Below are 18,472 nucleotides of genomic sequence, written 5' to 3'. Positions count from 1 at the left end.
AATGAAAATGTACTTCTGTTAGTGACAAAAATCACAGGTACTGCTAATACTATTATGGTAGATTATTTAGGTTTGCATGAAAATTTTAGAGATTAGTGAAAATGGCGATGTAATTTTTTTCTATATAAATTCGCAGGTTTCCTGAGATTTATGGAACCCAAGTTTATTATCTTTGCTTGTATTGTCTCCTGTTTTACCCTCTTCTATGTATTTTTGTCATAGTAATGTAGTTTTCTTTGCAGATGGTAGTATTTTTATTGCATCATGTCTGTTTTGGGAAGTAATATGTGTTCTTTGAAAAAAAAATTCAAATGATAATAAAACGCATAATTTTCTGGTTATCCTGCTTCATGGTGATCAAGCTTGTTAGTAGTATGATATATACAGTAGTCTATTGGTATAGAGAGGATTGGTTTCATGACCCTGTGTATGCCTAAATCCATGCATACATACTCAGGTCCTGCCATGTGTATGAAAAATTGGCCCTCTGTGTACATGGGTTTCTCATCTCATGAGTGCTATATTTTCCATCTGTGGTTGGTTAAAAAAAATCCTCACATGAGTGAACCTGTGCAGTTCAAACCCATGTTGTTCAAGGCTAAGCAGTAGTACTGTTATCTGTTTTTGGTCAATGTATACTTCCATAACTACAAAAACATAACTGAAATAGATTCATATTGTGTATACTGTTTTTAATTTGCTTTTTTATTTGAAAATATCTTTTTTCATTAATAAATACACCTCATGCTTTAAAACATTGGATAAAAATTGAGATATGTATTATATAACACAAATATTCACCATTTTAAAGTGTATATTTCAGTGATTTTAGTGCATTCACTGTGTTGCGAACCACCACTACTGGCAAATTCCAGATGGTTTCCATCACCCACAAAAGAAACCTCATATTTAATATCAGTTAGTTCCAGTTCCCCCATCCATTGACAATTTCTACTCTACTTTCTGTCTCTATGGATTTGCTTCTTCTAGACATTTAATATAAGTAGAATCATATAATATGTGACTGTGTCTGCTTTTTTCACTTAGCATAATATTTTCAAGATTAATTCATGTTGTAGCATGTAACAGTATTTCATTCCTTTTTTTTTTTTGAGATGGGGTCTTGCTGCATCACCCAGGCTGGAGTGCAGTGGCGCGCTATATCGGTTCACTACAACCTCTGCCTCCCAGGTCAAGCAATTCTCCTGCCTCAGCCTCCCGAGTAGCTGGGATTACAGGAGCCGCCACCGTGCCTGGCTCATTTTTTGTATTTTTAGTAGAGACGGGGTTTCACCATGTTGGCCAGGCTGGTCTCGAACTCCTGACTTCAGGTGATCTGCCTACTTCGGCCTCCTTAAGTGCTGGCCAAAGTGCTGAGATTACAGGCATAAGCCACTGTGCCCGGCCAATATTTCATTCCTTTTTATGAGTGAGCAATATATTATTATACATAATTATTATAAATAATTCATGTATATGGTTTTGTGAAGATGTATGTTTTCATTTCTCTTGGGTGTATACCTAGAAGTGGAATTGCTGGGTCATATGTATTTCTGTGTTTTAACTTTTTGAGGAATTGACAGGCTTTTCCAAAGCAGCAGTGCCATTTTACATTTCCACACCTCGTGTTTTTTTTTTTTTTTTTTGAAATGGAGTGTCGCTCTTGTTGACAAGCTAGAGTGCAATGGCGCTATCTTGGCTCACTGCAGCCTGGCCTCCTGGATTCAAGCGTTTCTCCTGCCTCAGCCTCCTGAGTAGCTGGGATTACAGGCGTGTGCCACCACTCCCGGCTAATTTTGTATTTTTAGTGGATTTGGGATTTCTCCATGTTGGTCAGGCTGGTCTTGAACTCCCAACCTCAGATGATCCGCCTGCCTCAGCCTCCCAAAGTGATGAGATTATAGGCATGAGCAACCGCACCTGGCCCTACCTCATGCTTTTTAACGGCTTCATTGTAATTCATTTTATTGATGTCCTATTATTCAATCCCCTGTTGATTGACAATTTATTTCTGTATTTTTGAGGGTTATCATTACTAATGTAGTGAAAAAACTTGTATAAACACCTTTGCACACTTTTTTAAAGTGCAAATTTTTAGGAAAGAAATTGCTGGATCAGAGTAATTACACATTTAAGATTTGATACATCTTGTCAGATTGCCCTTTAGAAATGTTTTATAAAATTTTACTTCCAACAATTGTGTAATGTATGCTTATTTTCCCAAACTCATACATTATTAATTTTTGTCATTTTGATAACAAAAAGTCATACATATTTTAAATTTTGGAATGTGTTAATTATAGTGGAGGTAATTTTTTTTTTTTTGGCCATGCATTCTTTTGTGATTTGCCTGATCATGACCTTTACCCTAAATTTTTCTATTGGGTGTCTGTATTTTTTTCTTATTGCTTTGTTAATAGCTATTTACATTTTAGAAACATTACCTTATTGCTCATTATCAATATTGCAGAGACTTTGTTCCAGTTTGTTGTTTATATTTTGATTTTGTTTATGACTTTGCTCTTTGCCTTACAGACATTAAAGTTTTAAAATACTGTTTATCATTCCTTATAAAAGGCCTTTGCCTTGCTTAGAATAAGTTTTCTGCACCCAAAGATTATAAAATATTTTCTCCACATTTTCTTCTGGGAATGTCTGAAATTTGGCGTGATTTTGTAGAAGCTTGGATTTTGTATTTGGTCTTAACTATGTTAAAATTCCTGTCTAGCCACTTACTAGCTGTGAGATGTTAGATGTCTGCACAACTTCTCTGTATCTCAGCTTCCTCATCTGTAAAATGATAGTTGATAGTTAGGGTCTATACTTTTGGTGAAGTTAAATGCAGTAATTCAAATTCTCTAGCATACCATCTGGGCACATACGGGGTGTTCAGTGCATTTTTTCTTTTCTCTCTCATTCGTAAACTCTATCAGTCTAGTTAAAATCTGGTCCAGAAGATAAGGGAGGGGAAAGTTTCAAGAAATAATGTCCTTAGTTTTCGAAGCCAGAGAAACCATGTGGGATGAGTGCTGGTTGAAAAGGAGATTGAAAATTCATTTAGTAATTAGGAAGTCATTTATGTTTAATGAAAACATATTTTAGTAGCATAAGAGGCATATTTTAATACAAAGAAGACTAAAACCTATATAACATACATGAAGGATATGTGCATATGCAACATGTATCCGTCATGATTTGTAATATTTGGGAGAAATAGTTGTAACTCTACTCTTTTCTTCTTGTTGGAATACTGGTAAGAGGATAGAGAATCAATGCTGACATACAGTATATTTATATTGTATGTATAAGTTGTACATAAATTTAGGTAATTTTTGCTATTAATAGTTACAAATTACTGTATTTGTAACACACCTCACAATCATCTGTTTTAGAACAGATGATTTAGCTCCATTGGAATCTTCTTAGTAGGTTTATAATGGACTTTAATGGAATTTACACATATTCTTCACTAAATTGAAATTATGCGTAAATAGTGTTATATTTCTTTTGTGGAAAGCAAGTTTAAATACATTTTAGAAAGAAATGGGACATAAATGTTTACAATATGGTAGTCATTGTTTACATTTTTGTCATCTTGTTTCGTGAACTATAAGGATTTTAGGGTAGGGGGACATAGTTTTTGCTATATTGCCCAGGCTGGAATACAGTGGCTATTCGCAGATGCAACCATAGTTCACTATAGCCTTGGGCTCCTGACTTCAAGCAGTCCTCCTGCCCAAGCCTCTGAGTAGCCAGGACTACAGGCACATGCAAGGTGCATGACTTATCCTGGGTTTTTGATAAATATTCATAAAATGTTACATTCCCCCCCCCCCCACCTTTTGTCTTCTGATAAAATAACTTCGAAATAAAGGTTTTAAGATTTGTTAAGAAAAATAAATCCTCCTCAAGTGGAGTAATATTAGACATGGATTCTCTGCAATTTGGTTTCGGAAAATGATACCAAATTCTCTTCCTTGACTCTTAGTAACTATCTAAAAAATTTTTTTAGTATGTTGTATGTATACTGTCATTATTTTGTCAGCTTCAAAACAAGAAGAAGGAAATTATTCCATATTGGTTAGCTCAGGAGGAAGGTAATGAGTTTTAAGTAACAAAACAGGAAATTAGCTCCTCTGTGACCTTTGATGAGTTTGTGAAGCTGGCGTTTTGAGTGCAGGATTGAAATTGTGAAGAGCATTATATTTAGTTTGCTTTGTTGCTTTAGCAGAGTATCTTTTTGCCAAGAAAACCTAGGAATTGAAGTTAAAGGCTCTGCTACCTTCGTGGGAAATGAACAATACTCTTCCTTCTGCTGGCAAAATCTGGGTGTCTATATTTTTCAGTGGCTGGTTTTTGCTTTCACATAGGGTCAGAGTATCCTTTTCCTGGAACCAAGCTTGACTCAAAGCCATTGTAAATTCTCTTGTTCTTTATCCTTCTAATCAACTATTTTCGGAGCTATTTTAAAGTTGACACCCCTTCCCTTCTAACCTTTTCGCTCAATACAAAGCACCACCTTCTTGGCGGTCATTTGTATGAGTAGAGTGGATACTTTTGTAGGCATTTTATTCATGCCAAAAAGTTAAGGGTTAGCTCTTTGTTTAATGCTAGTTGTTTTGGATCAATGTGAGTCAGCATTGGCCTTACCTTTCTTTTAAATCCTTCTGTAATTAAGATGTTGGTACCTTGGAACCCTTTCCTGGATGGAGCTTTTCTTTATATTTTATCAAGTTTTATCTCAGACAGTTGGGTTACTAAGATTTTTCTGTCTTACTCTACTGTTTTTAATGGAGACTTGTAGATTTTAGATATGGCTTATACACATTCTAAACCCTGGTTCTCAGGATAGTCATACTAGTTTTAACACGTCTTTATGCATCTTTTATATTTATCTGACATTAAAATATTGTATAATTTGGTTCAGATGAAAAGTATGGGATGGCTGTTACATCTATTCTCAGACTTTCATATTGTTCAAAACTTTGTATACAAGACTTTTTTTTTTTTTTTTTTTTAAAGAGACAGGGTCTTGCCTTGTTGCTCAAGCCGGAGTGCAGTGGCATGATTATAAGCTCATTGACCTCCTGGGCTCAAGTAATCCTCCTACCTAAGCCTCCCAAGAAGCTAGTGGTCACTCACAGTCACATGCTACTGTGCCTGGCTAGTTTAAAAACAAAAAAATTTTTGGGGGGTAGAGGTAGGGTCTCACTGTGTTACCCAGGCTGGCCTTGAACGCTTGGGCTCAAGCAGTCCTCCCACCTTGGCCTCCCAAAGTGCTGGAATTATAGGTGTGAGCCATAACACCTGCCTTTGTATAAGACTTAATTTAAAATATTTTCCTGAAGAAATAGAAAAGCTAAAGTAATTAGCTTTATGAAAAGGATTCATTAGTTCAGTTTTTGATACTATCAAGTTCAGTTTTCTAGTAATTAAAACCAATTTCTAGAATTAGTTTTTTTTTTTTTTTTTTGATGGAGTACAACATTCTTAGTTTATATACAGGTGATTGTTTATATAAACAAACATATTACATTTGTGAAAAAATACTCAATTCTTGGATTTGCCATATACCACCAGAGAGGCAGAGCCCGAAATTGGAAGATAGGAAAGGGAAAAAGATGAAGGATTTTATATGAAGTGTTAGAATGTTACTTAAGTTTTTTTCACATTAAAGCATTGACTAAATCTACTTTTTCTAGAGGATTTGTTACTTGGAATGAAAGATCTCTCATACACTTGGTTTAAAATAGATGATATGTGATCCTTTTATACAGGTACCCTTGCAACATCTTAGTTTGGGTCTGAATGTGTTCCTTTTTTTTTTTTTTTTTTTTTTTAAATACGTAGTTTCACTCCCCTCACCCAGGCTGCAGTGCAGTGGCACGATCTCAGCTCACTGCAACCTCTGCCTCCTGAGTTCAGGCAACTCTCCTGTCCTATCTCACCTTCTGAGTAACCGGGATTACAGGCGCCCACCACCATGCCCAGCTACTTTCTGTATTTTTAGTAGAGACAGAGTTTCACCATGTTGGCAAGGCTGGTCTTGAACTCTTGACCTCAGGTGATCCACCTGCCTCGGTCTCCGAAAGTGCTGGGATTACAGGTGTGAGCTAACACACCCGTCCTGAACATACTACTTTTGACCTTGTTTATACTAGCCTAGGCTGGAGTACAGTGGCATGAGCATGGCTCACTGCAGCCTCAACCTCCTGGGCTCAAGTGATCTTCCTGAGTAGCTAGGACTACAGGTGCATGCCACCGTGCCCAGCAAACTTTGTTTTTTTGTAGAGACAGGAACTTGATGTGTTGCCCAGGCTGGTCTTGAACTACTGGCCTGAAATAATCCTCTCACCTTGTCCTCCCAAAGTGTTGGGATTACAGTCATGAGCCACTGTGCTTGGCCTGTTTAACAATTTCCAGCTTGGGGCTATTATAAGTAAAGCTATAAGAATATTTGAGTTCAGTTGAATCTTTGGGTGAACAAATGTTTTCATTTTTCTTGGGTAAATACCTAGGAGTGGAATGCCTGGATCATATGGTAGCTGCATTTTTTTTTTTTTTTTTTTTTTTTGAGACGGAGTCTCGCTCTGTCGCCCAGGCTGGAGTGCAGTGGCCGGATATCAGCTCACTGCAAGCTCCGCCTCCTGGGTTCACGCCATTCTCCTGCCTCAGCCTCCCGAGTAGCTGGGACTACAGGCGCCCGCCACCTCGCCTGGCTAGTTTTTTGTATTTTTTAGTAGAGACGGGGTTTCATCGTGTCAGCCAGGATGGTCTCGATCTCCTGACCTCGTGATCCGCCCATCTTGGCCTCCCAAAGTGCTGGGATTACAGGCTTGAGCCACCGCGCCCGGCCGGTAGCTGCATATTTAACTTTTTTCTTTTTTTGAGATAGGGTCTTGCTCCTTCACTCAGGCTGCAGTGCAGTTGTGTGATCATGGCACATTGTAGCCTTGACCTCCCAGGCTCAAGCAATCCTTCTACCTTGGCTGCCTTAGTAGCTGGAATCACAGGTGCACACCACCATGCCTGGCTTTTTTTTTTTTAAATTGAAATGGGGTCTTACTATGTTGCCCAGGCTCATGCTGAACTCCTGACTCAAGCAGTCCTCCCACCTCGGCCTCCCAAAGTGTTGGGATTATACGTGTGAGCCACTGTGCCTGGCCTGTTTACCTTTTTAAGAAACCTTCAAACTTTTCCCGAAAGTTGGAGAATTTTGCATTCTCATCTGTAGTGTGTGAAAGTTTCGGTTGTTTTCTTGCTCGATTTTTAAAAAACGTAGCCATTCTAATAGGCCAAAGTGTAGAGTAGAATCTCATTGTGGTTTAATTTTCACTTCTCTAATGAGTAAAGCATCTTACGTACTTTTTAACCATCAATATATCTTCTTTGAAGTGTCTATTAAAATGCTTTGCCCATTAGAAATTTTTTTATTGCTGAATTTTGACAGTTCTTTATGTTGGACATACATTCTTTATCATATACATGATTTGTAAATATTTTTTCCCAGTGTGTGGGTTATTTTCTTTTTTAAAAAAAATCGTTTATATATTTTAGAGACAAGATTTCAATCTGTTGCCAAGGCTGGAGTGCAATGGATGATCATAGCTCACTGCAGCCTCTGGGCTCAAGCAGTCCTCCTGCCTCAGCCTCCTGAGTAGCTAGGCCTGTAGGCACCTGGCTGATTTTGTATTAGTTTTGTGAAGATGGGGTCTGGCTGTATTTGCCCAGGCTGGTCTTGAACTCCTGGTCTCCAGTGCTCCTCCTTCCTTGGCCTCCCAAAGTATTGGGATTACAGACAGGAGCCATTATGCCTAGCCTATTTTCTTAATAATGTTTTTCAAAGAGCAAAAGTTCTTGATTTTGATGAAGTCTGACTTATCATTTTTTTGTTTTATAGATCATGCTTTTGTTTTGGTGTTGAAGAAATCCTTGCCAAAGTCATAGTCACCAAGGTTTTCTTCTGTGTTTTCTTCTAGATATTTTATAATTTTGGCTCTGTGATCCATGTTGAGCAGAGCCGTCCCACCCTTATTTGTGGGGGATATATATTCCAAGACCCTCAGTGGCTGCCTAAAACTGCAGTTACCACATGAATTTCTGTTTCCTTCTTCACAATGTTATGGGTAGAAGATTAATTCTTACCATAGATCTTGGCAGCCTCACTATACGATTTTTTTCTTCTCTTATTAAATTGAAAGTTTTCACCTTTTCACTTAAAAAGGAAGCCTCTTATGGTTTCTCTTTGGCATATCTGAATTTCCAGCATCACTACTCGTGCTTTGGGGCCATTATTAAGTAAAATAAGGGTTTCTTAAACACACTGTGAGACTGACAGTCTGATAACTGAGACAGATACTGATTGACTAATGGGCAGGTATACTAAACAGTGTGAATATGCTGGACAAAGGGATGAATCATGTCCAAGCAGGACTGAACAAGACAGCATGGGATTTCATCACACTATGCAGACTGGCACACAATTTAAAACTTGTGAATTGTTTATTTCTGGAATTTTCCATTTAATATCTTCTGACCCAGTTGGCTACAGGTTACAAACTGTAGTAAAACTGTAGATAAGGGATGGGAATGGGGGGGGGCTACTGTGTTGTTTTTTTTTTTTTATGTATATATAGTATGAGGTAAAGTTTGAGGTTCATTTGTTTAAAATATGATAATCTAATTGCTCCAGCACTATTAGTTAAAGATTATCCTCCCCACTGAATATCCTTGGCAGGTTTTTTTTTTTTTTTTTTTTTTTTTTTTAAATAAGGACTTCCTCTGTCAGGCTGGAGTGCAGTGGCACCATCACGGCTCAGTGCAGCGGCACCATCACGGCTCAGTGCAGCCTGGACCTCCCAGGCTCAAGTGATCCTCTCTCCCCAGCCTCCCAAGTAGTTAGGACCACAGGGACACCACCATGCCCAGCTAATCTTTTGTATTTCTCTGTTAGACATGGGGTTTTGCCATGTTGTCCAGGCTGGTCTCGAACTCCTGAGCTCAGGCAATCTGCCTTCCTCTGCCCCCCAAAGTGGTGGGATTACAGGCATGAGCCACCACACCTGTGTCCTTGGCAGTTTTGTTGAAAATTAATTGACCATATATGTTTATGTTTGCTTGTAGACTCTGTTCTCTTGATGTTTATCTTTGTCAGTACCTTATTGACATGATTACTGAAGCTTTGTAATAACTCTTGAAATTACATAGTTGTGTTAGTCTGTTCTTACACTGCTATAAAGAAATAGCTGAAACTGGGTAGTTTATGAAGAAAAGAAGTTTAATTGACTCCTGGTTCGCAGGCAAGAAGCATGATTGGGAGGCCTCAGGAAACTTACAATCATGGCAGAAGGTGAAGGGGAAGCAAGCATGTCTTAGCATGGCAGAGCAGTGGGGAGAGAGAGTGAAGGGGGAAGTGCCACACATCCCCCTCAGACAACCATCTCTCCTGAGAACTCACTATTACAAGAAAAAGCAAGGGAGAAGTCCTCCCCCATGATTCAATCACTTCCCACGAAGCACCTCCCCCAACACATGGAGATTACTATTTGAGATGAGATTTGAGTGGGGACCCAGAGCCAGATCATATCAATAGTGTAAATCCTCCAATTTTATTTTTCTTTTTCAAAGTTGTTTCAGTGTTAGCTTTTCTAGGCCATTTGTATTTCCATATATATTTTAGAATAAGCATGTTAATTTCTATAAAAAAATGCATCATGGGGGGAGCAGGGCTGAAAAACTACCTATTAGGTAGTTTAGTTACTACCTGGGTGACCCTAAACCCCAGCATCACGCAATATACCCATGTAACAAGCCTGCATGTGTACTCCCTGAATCTAAAATAAAAGCTGAAATTATTAAAGATAAAAGGAAAGAAAAAAGATCACTTTCAATGAATTAAAAAGAACCCACCTTAGGTATTTCACTGGGATTGTGTTAAATTTGTAGATCAGTTCGGGAAGAATAACATCTTAATATTGATTCTTCTGACCCACGAATATAATGTATGACTTCATTTATTTAGTTCTTTAATTTTTCTCAGTAATGTGTTACAGTTTCCAGTGTACTGGGGTATTAGTCCATTCTCACACTGCTATAAAAACATACCTGAGACTGGGTAATTTATAAAGAGAAGAGGCTTAATCAGCTCATGGTTCTGTGGGCCCTGTACTTACTTCTGCTTCTGGGGAGGCCTCAGAAGACTTACAATCATAGTGGAAGGTGAAGAGGAAGCAGGCACATCCTTACAAGGCCAGCAGGAGAGAGAGAGAGAGAGACAGAGAGAGAACAGGAGTGAAGGGGGAAGTGCCGCACACTTTTCAAATAACCAACTCTCTTAAGAACTTTGTCATGAGAACAGCAAGGGAGAAGTCTGTCCCCATGATTCAGTCACCTCCCACCAGGCCCCTCCTCCAACACTAGGAACTGCAACTGGACATGAGATTTGGGTGTGGACACAGAGCCAAACTGTGTCAACTGGTTTGTTTGCACATCTGTTTTTTATATTAATCTCTATTTTTTTTATGTTATTGTAAATGATACTTTAAAAAATTTTACTCGCCGGGTGCAGTGACTCATACCTGTAATCTCAGCACTTTGGGAGGCTGAGGTGGGTGGATCACCCGAGGTTGGGAGCTCGAGACCAGCCTGACCAACATGGAGAAACCTCATCTCTACTAAAAATACAAAATTAGCCAGCCGTGGTGGCGCATGCCTGTAATCTCAGCTATTCATGAGGCTGAGGCAGGAGAATCGCTTGAACCCGGGAGGCAGAGGTTGCAGTGAGCCAAGATGGTGCCATTGCACTCCAGCCTGGGCAACAAGAGGGAAACTCTGTCTTTTTTACTTTTGCTTGTTACCTGTATGTAGAAATGAATACACTTGATTTTTTTGCAGGGGGCATATTCATCTTATATTCTGCCACCTGTTAAACTTATTCATTAGTTCTGGTAGATGTTTTTGTAGATTCCGTAGGATTTTTTACATATATATAATTTATTGTTTGTGAATAAAGATGAGTTTAATTCTTTCTTCCAGTTTCCATGACTTTTATATTTTCTCTCTTGCTTGATTGCATGGGCTAGAACTTCTGGTGTAAACGTGAATAGAAGTGAGAGCTAACGTCCTTGCCCTGTTTCTGATCTTAGGAGGAAAGCATTCAGAATTTCACCATTAATGTTAGCTATAGATTTTTCATTGATGCCATTTACCAGGCTAAGTAAATTCCCTTTTATTTTTTAAATGAAGGTTTTTGTTTTTAAATAGGAATGGCTGTTGGATTTTTCAGATGCTTTTTATGCATCTATTGAGATGATCATGTGTATTCTTTTAGGTCTCTTAATAGGTGGTTATTATTATTTTGAACATTAAATCAACCTTGCTTGCATTACTGGGGTAATCACCACTTGGTATAATAATGGATCACTCTTTTTTTATATTGCTGGATTTGATTTGCTAAACTTAAAAAAAAAACCCTTTATTTACATTTATGTTCATGAAGTCCATAGTTTTCTTGCATTCTGATTATCTCATTTGGTATTAGGGTAATATTTGCCTCAACTTTATGGAAGAGTTTGTGTGGAATTGGTATTGATTCTTCCATAAAGGCTAACCGAAGTTGAGAACTACCAGACTGTAATCTCTCTTTCCTTCTATTTCTAAAATCTTTTTTGTTGTTGTTGTTCTTGTTTTTGAGACGGAGTCTTACTGTTGCCAGGCTTGAGTGCCGTGGCACGATCTCGGCTCACTGCAACCTCCGCCTCCCGGGTTCAAGCGATTCTCCTTGCCTCACCTTCCCGAGTAACTGGGATTACAGGCGCCAGCCACCATGCCTGGCTAATCTTTTGTATTTTTAGTAGAGATGGGGTTTTACTGTGTTAGCCAGGCTGGTCTTGAACTCCTGACAACCTCAGTTGATCTACCCGCCTCAACTTTCCACAGTGCTGGATTACAGGTGTGAGCCACTGCTCCCGGCCGGCTATATAGAATTTACAAAAATTGTTTCACAGTTTTTAAGTTTCATGGGAGACATATTAGTAAAATTTATAACGCATATACCTGTACACTCTTACCCTATAGAAAGCTTATCTGTCTTCTAATCTTGAGCAGTTTCTATAGTAATCGTGTTGGCCATGTCTTTCTCAGCTCCCGTACCCAACACTCAGAAATCAGTGGCTGCTGCTAAGTACTCAGGGAAATGCCCAGAATTCCTGTCAAGTTCTTTTCTGTTCTCCTGCTCTGTCCTCAGAGTTTTCCAAGTCCATCATACGAGACGGGGGCAGCATGATATAGTCTCTGCTGCTGGGACTGTAGAGCCAGACTGCCTGGGTTAAATCCCACTGTGCCACCCACTAACCATGTGACCAAAGGCAAATTTCAGAATGCCCCCATGCCACTCTAAATTAAGATAATTAAAACACCTCCAACTGAAAAGTTGTTGTGATTAAGCATAAAACACTATGGATAGTGTTTGTCACATGGTTAGTGCTCATTGAATGATAGTTATATCCTATTATTTGTCTTCATTTGGAAATTACTGGGATGTTCAGCCCTTGGTGGATTAGCTATCTGCTTCTCAGCATCTAGAGACAATTTTGATGGCTAGAATATCATCACCTTTTACCAAGAATTTGGAAATAAATTTAACTCATAAACCTCTGGCTTTTTTGTTTCTCTCTGACATAATGATTTCTTTGCATGGTGCTTGATTTTCTAAATGCTTTTTTCAACAGATACTGTACTCAGGACTCATGCTTAGGTCATATTTGTGCAGGGATTCTTAACCTGAGCACCACTGGCATTTGGGGCAAAATATTTCTCATTGTGGGGTCTGTCCTGAGTACTGTAGGTGTTTAGCAGCATCTGTGACCTCTATCTACTAGATTCCAGTAGCACCCCTGCCAACCCACTCAAATCGTGTTAACCAAAATCATCTCTAAACATTGCCGAATGTCTCCTGTAGCACCGAATGTCTCCAGTAGCACCCCTGCCAACCCACTCAAATTGTGTTAACCAAAATCATCTCTAAACATTGCCGAATCACATCTGGTTGAGAGTCACTTTTTTAGAGGGGACTTTAGTATGTGCCGCCATAGAAGACTGTGATCTCTTATTTTAGTATTTCTTGGAGAGAGCCATGACAGTTACTAATCAATACTTATTTTCTAGACTGTCATTTTTTTTTTCTTTTTTTTTCTTTTTTTTTTTTGAGACAGTCTCTCACTTTGTTGCCCAGGCTGGAGTGCAATGGCACGATCTCAGCTTACTGCAACCTCCGTCTCCTGGGTTCAAGCGATTCTCTTGTCTCAGCCCCCCAAGTAGCTGGAATGACAGGAGCATGCTGCCGTGCCCAGCTAATTTTTGTATTTTTGGTAGAGACGGGATTTCACCATGTTGGCCAGGCTGGTCTTGAACTCCTGACCTCAGGTGATCTGCCCGCCTCGGCCTCCCAAAGTGCTGGGATTACAGGTGTGAACCACTGCCTGGCCTATTAATTTTAGTTAATATATTTTTCTCATATTTTCAGTTTAGCATAGCTATTTGATTTAGTTGCTGCCACTGGGATTGGTGAATAAGGGCATCTTTTTTTTTTTTTTTTTTTTTTAATTTGCTGATTGTTCAAACTGATGGCTTAAAGTATATAATTTTTTGCCTCTATAGTTGCCATGGATGTAGGTACCTAGGGAAGTTTTCGTGGTTAACAGCACCCAAATCTAAACTTTTTTATATGTCATTGCATTTTAGTTTCAAAAAGAAGAGACATAGCTTACTGATGATTGTACTTCTTATGTTATGCCTAGAGATCGTTGGGAAAACAAGTATTTTCTATCTCAAGACAGGATATTACTGCTTGGGGATAATCTGTTATCCATGGGCATTTATAAATGACCTTTAGGCGCTTCTAAACAAAGTAAAGTAACTCTGGGTAATTTTATTTGAATTTAAAATTTTGAACAGCTGATGAATAAATACAGTGTAAAGTATCCTTGTTTTTAAACGTGCTTTTGAATATGATATTTATGCTTCAAGTGTATATATACGTACATATATATATTCTCTGGGAGGAATATGGTCTTGAATCTATAAGAACATGCAGTGTTTCCTTTAGATGCAAGGTTTTCCTTATTGGAATATTTTTCATAATACCAAATGGTTTTTAAAATATTATGGGTATGTGAGTGATTTACAGTCAAAAATACCTACCATTTATTGTTTAAATAATACCAAAGCAAAATCAGATTAATTTTTCTCAATGAGAATATGAAAAAAATCTTAGAAAAATATCATGGGTGCAACAGAAGAATGAGCCTTAGAGAAATTATATGCTATTAGTATTAGGCTTATAATAACAAAACATTTTACAAAAACCATAAATGTTCTGCTTTTGATCAAAGAAAATATGGATGTTTAAATGGACACTGACCTTTTTACATACCCACACCCATTTATTTTGTGAATCTGTAATTATTCTTAAACTACCTCCTCTACTTGGCAGTGTTTTCTCATTTTATTAATCTTTCCTTTTTTTTTCTTTTTTTTTTAAACCATTCACATTTGTTACTTATCTTGATAGTCTGCAGATATCTTTAGGTAATATATAGCTTTCTCAATGTTGATAACATGCTAGGCTATCAGAAATAGACAAAGATGATGCTGAAGATGATGATGATTGTTATTTGGAGACAGAGCCTCGCTCTGTTGCTCAGGCTGAAGTGCAGTGGCGCAATCTTGGCTGAGCGCAGTGGCGCAATCTTGGCGCATTGCAGCCCCCCACTTCCCGGTTCGTAATTTTCCCGCCTCAGCTTCCCAAGTAGCTGGGATTACAAGTGTGCACCATCACGCCTGGCTAATTTTTGTATTTTCAGTATAGACTGTGTTTCACGATGTTGGCCAGTCTGGTCTGGAACTCCTGACCTCAAGTGATCCGCCTGCCTCAGCCTCCTAAAGTGCTGGGATTACAGGTGTGAGCCACTGCACCCGGCTGCAAAGATTATTTTTTAAAATGTGAAAGTTTTGGCCGGGTTTAGTGGCTCATGCCTATAATCCCAGCACTTTGGAATGCTAAGGTCGGTAGATCACGAGGTCAGCAGTGTTCAAGACCAGCCTGGCCAAGATGGAGAAACCCTGTCTTGACTAAAAATACAAACAAACAAACAAACAAACAAAAAAAACAAAAAATTAGCCAGGCGTGGTGGTGGACACCTGTAATTCTGGCTACTCGGGAAGCTGAGGCAGGAGAACTCTAGCCTGGGCGACAGAGCAAGAATCCGTCTCTAAATAAAATAAAGTAAAATAAAAAAAGGAAAGTTTTATGCATATCTTCAAATAATAGTCAAATGCCTTTTTATTTTTTAATTAAAGCCCTTTGTAAACAACAATGAGATACTAGTGTGCCTTTTAGAATGGCCAAATCCAGAACACTGACAACACCAAATGCCGAGGAGGATGTGGAGCAATGGGAATTCGTTGCTGATAAGAATGCAAAATAATATAGCTAATCTGGAAGATAGTTTGGCAGTTTCTTACAAAACTAAGCATACTCTTACCATATGATCCAGCCATCATGCTCTTTGGTATTTACCCAAATGAGTAAAAAACTTACATCTACACAAAAACCTGCATGTGAATGTTTATAGTAGCTTTATTCATAATTGTCCAAACTTGGAAACAACCAAGATGTCCTTCAGTAGGTGAGTGGATAGATAAACTGTGGTACATCCAGACAGTGATGTGTTATTCAGTGCTAAAAAGAAATGAGCTATCAAGCTATGAAAAGACATGGAGGAAACTTAAAATGCATAATGCTAAATGAAAGAACCCAGTCTGAAAAGACTACACACTGTATGAGTCCAACTAAATGACACTCTGGAAAAGGCAAAACTATGGAGGCAGCAAAAAGAGGAGTGATTACCAGGGGAAGGGGGAGAGACAATGATAAATAGGCAGAGCACAGAAGATTTTTAGGGCATTCTTTATATTTAAAAATTTGTATGTTGTGTTTAGCATATGGGAATGATTTTTTTTTTTTTTTTTGAGACAATGTCTTGCTTTGTCACTTAGGCTGCAGTGGCACAGTCACCACTCACTGCAGCTTCCACTTCTTGGGCTCAAGCAATCCCCCCACCTCAGCTTCCCAAGTAGCTGAGAACATAGACACATGTCACAATGCCCAGGTAATTTTTGTATTTTTTGTAGAGACAGGGTTTTGCCATGTTGCCCAGGCTGGTCTCAAACTCCTGAGCTCATGCCATCTGCCCACCTTGGCCTCCCAAAGTGCTGGGATTACAGGCATAAGCCATCATGCTTGGCTTTTTTTTTTTTGAGACAGGGTTTCCTTCCCTCTCCCAGGCTGGAGTGCCGTGGCATGATCATGGCTCACTGCAGCCTTAACCTCCTGGGCTCAAGGAATCTTCCTGATTAGCTGGGACTATAGGCATGCACCACCACCCCAGCTAATTTTATGTTTTGTAGAGACAGGGTCTTGCCATGTTGCCCAGGGTGGTCTTGAACTATTGGCCTCAAACAGTCCTCCCACCTCGGCCTCCCAACGTACTAAACAAAAAAAAACTGACTTTTTTTTCCCCTTTGGCTAAAAGTTCCTTGCATTGTATCTGAATATTTCGTTAATGAGAAAATTGAGTTGACTGAATGGTTGCATTGGGGCGGGGTGGCGGGGTGGGGAGTCGGAGGGGGATAGGCTGTGTACTCAGTCAGTTTGTAGGATACCTTAAGTTTTTCCTTGAAAACAAGCAGTTAGAGGGTTTACTATCACTTTGGGTTTGACTAAAAGCTATATGATTAGCTAAATAATATACAGTTTGGGAGACAGCTCTGCATTGAATCATTCTGTGTTGACCTTATTCTGTTTTGGCCTAAAATCCATCCCATTCAAGCATACCAGTTTTAGCTGCTTAAAATTTAAAAATTGAAAACATTATCTTCATTGTAGTGAAATACTGGTGATGTGTGGAAGGGGAGTTAGTGGAAAATTTAAATCAATTGGTTTACTTATGAAAAAAGAGAAAGGCGACTTGTACTGTCATATAGATATGGCTGTATTTTCTTTAACTACCTTATTGTTGAGCATAAACTCTTGTCTTTAGGCTTATGTTAAATTCCTGAAAGTGGCATCATATTTTATTGTCTTGTGTTTGTTTGTTTTTTCCATTTAGAATGAAGTTAATTTTTTATATATGTATTATACATTTGTACTTGTTTCATCAATTGCCTATTATTATTATTTATTATTACTATTTTTTTGAGACAGAGTCTTGCTCTTTTGCCCATGCTGGAGTGCAGTGGCATGTTCTTGGCTCACTGCAACAGCTGCCTCCCAGGTTCAAGCAATTCTTTTGCCTCAGCCTTCCGAGTAGCTGGGACTGCAGGCACATGCCATCACGCCCGGCTATTTTTTTATATTTTAGTGGAGATGGGGTTTCGCTGTATTGCTCAAGCTGGTCTTGAACTCCTGAGCTCAGGCAGTCTGCCCGCCTTGGCTTCCCAAAGTGCTGGGATTACAGGTGTGAGCCATTGTGCCCAGCCGAATTGCCTATTATTATTATATGTTCTTTCTCATTTGAAAGGTATTATGCAATCTCTTAGTGTATTTAAAACTGTTAACCTTATCATGCATGTCATACATATCTTCCCTATTTTACTTGCTTTTCATTTTGTCTTACATAATGTATAGGAGGTTTGAATTTTTAGATAATCATATAAATACGTCTTTTTATGTTTCTATTTTTGGATTCCTGCCTGAAGAGATCTTTTCCACTCCAAGTTCTTAAAAAACTGTTCGCTTACATTTTACCTTAGTATGCAAAAAAATTAAATCCTGAATATATTCATTAAATCTTGGAATGTGATGGAGCTATTTTAACTTATTTTTTGCCAAATTGTGGAATATAGATTTCCCACTAATATTGGAACAAAAAAGAAGTTTGGTCAAAGAAAATAGATTTTCAGATTTATGATACTAGTATGGGAGATCATTTTGAGAGTTTTCAAACTTTAAAGATAAAGGATTTACTGAAGGCATATATCTGAGGCAGATCAATGTAGTGGAATTGGATTTGAATTCCAGTCCTGCTCCTTGCCAGCAAGCTTCTAAACCTCTTTAGATTACAGTTTTCTGAATGCTAGAATTGAAATAGTAATACCTGCTTACAAGATTGTTGGTAGAAATGAATTAAGTGAAATAAAGTTAGGTAAATAACTTATATGTAGTAGCTAGTAGTTGGTAGTTGCAGTGATGGTGATTATTGTCATCATCATTTGCTGCCCCTAAAGAATCCCAAATTTACAAATAGATAGTGTAGTCTCCTTTAAGTGGATTCTCTGAGTTTCAAAGAAGAGTTTGAGTACATATTTTAGATTTGAGTCTCTTTCTAACTGAATGAATCTCTTCACTACACTAGTGATTATAATTGTGTATGCTGAGAAACTGGGGGTAAGTGTAATGACAGTCAAATGCCAT

General features: G+C 38.4%; 1 protein-coding gene across 8 annotated transcripts in view; it reads left to right on the top strand.

The window, feature by feature from the left end:
• LOC105477242 (CCR4-NOT transcription complex subunit 6 like) overlaps window positions 1-18,472 on the top strand; it is a 103,062-nt gene that overhangs the window by 14,322 nt on the left and 70,268 nt on the right. Inside the window, exon 1 of one of the 8 annotated variants that reach the window (XM_071093540.1) lies at window positions 4,401-4,416. The exons of the other annotated variants lie outside the window; for them this stretch is intronic. The gene's annotated coding sequence lies outside the window, so the exon portion shown is untranslated. Of the gene's footprint in view, window positions 1-4,400; window positions 4,417-18,472 lie in introns of those variants that run through there. 8 annotated transcript variants of the gene reach the window in all.

This window comes from Macaca nemestrina, chromosome 3 (assembly GCF_043159975.1).
Source record: "Macaca nemestrina isolate mMacNem1 chromosome 3, mMacNem.hap1, whole genome shotgun sequence".
Lineage (NCBI taxonomy): Eukaryota > Metazoa > Chordata > Mammalia > Primates > Cercopithecidae > Macaca > Macaca nemestrina.
The sequence above is the reverse complement of the archived record's forward strand: the minus strand, read 5'-3'. Positions and strand labels throughout refer to the sequence as shown.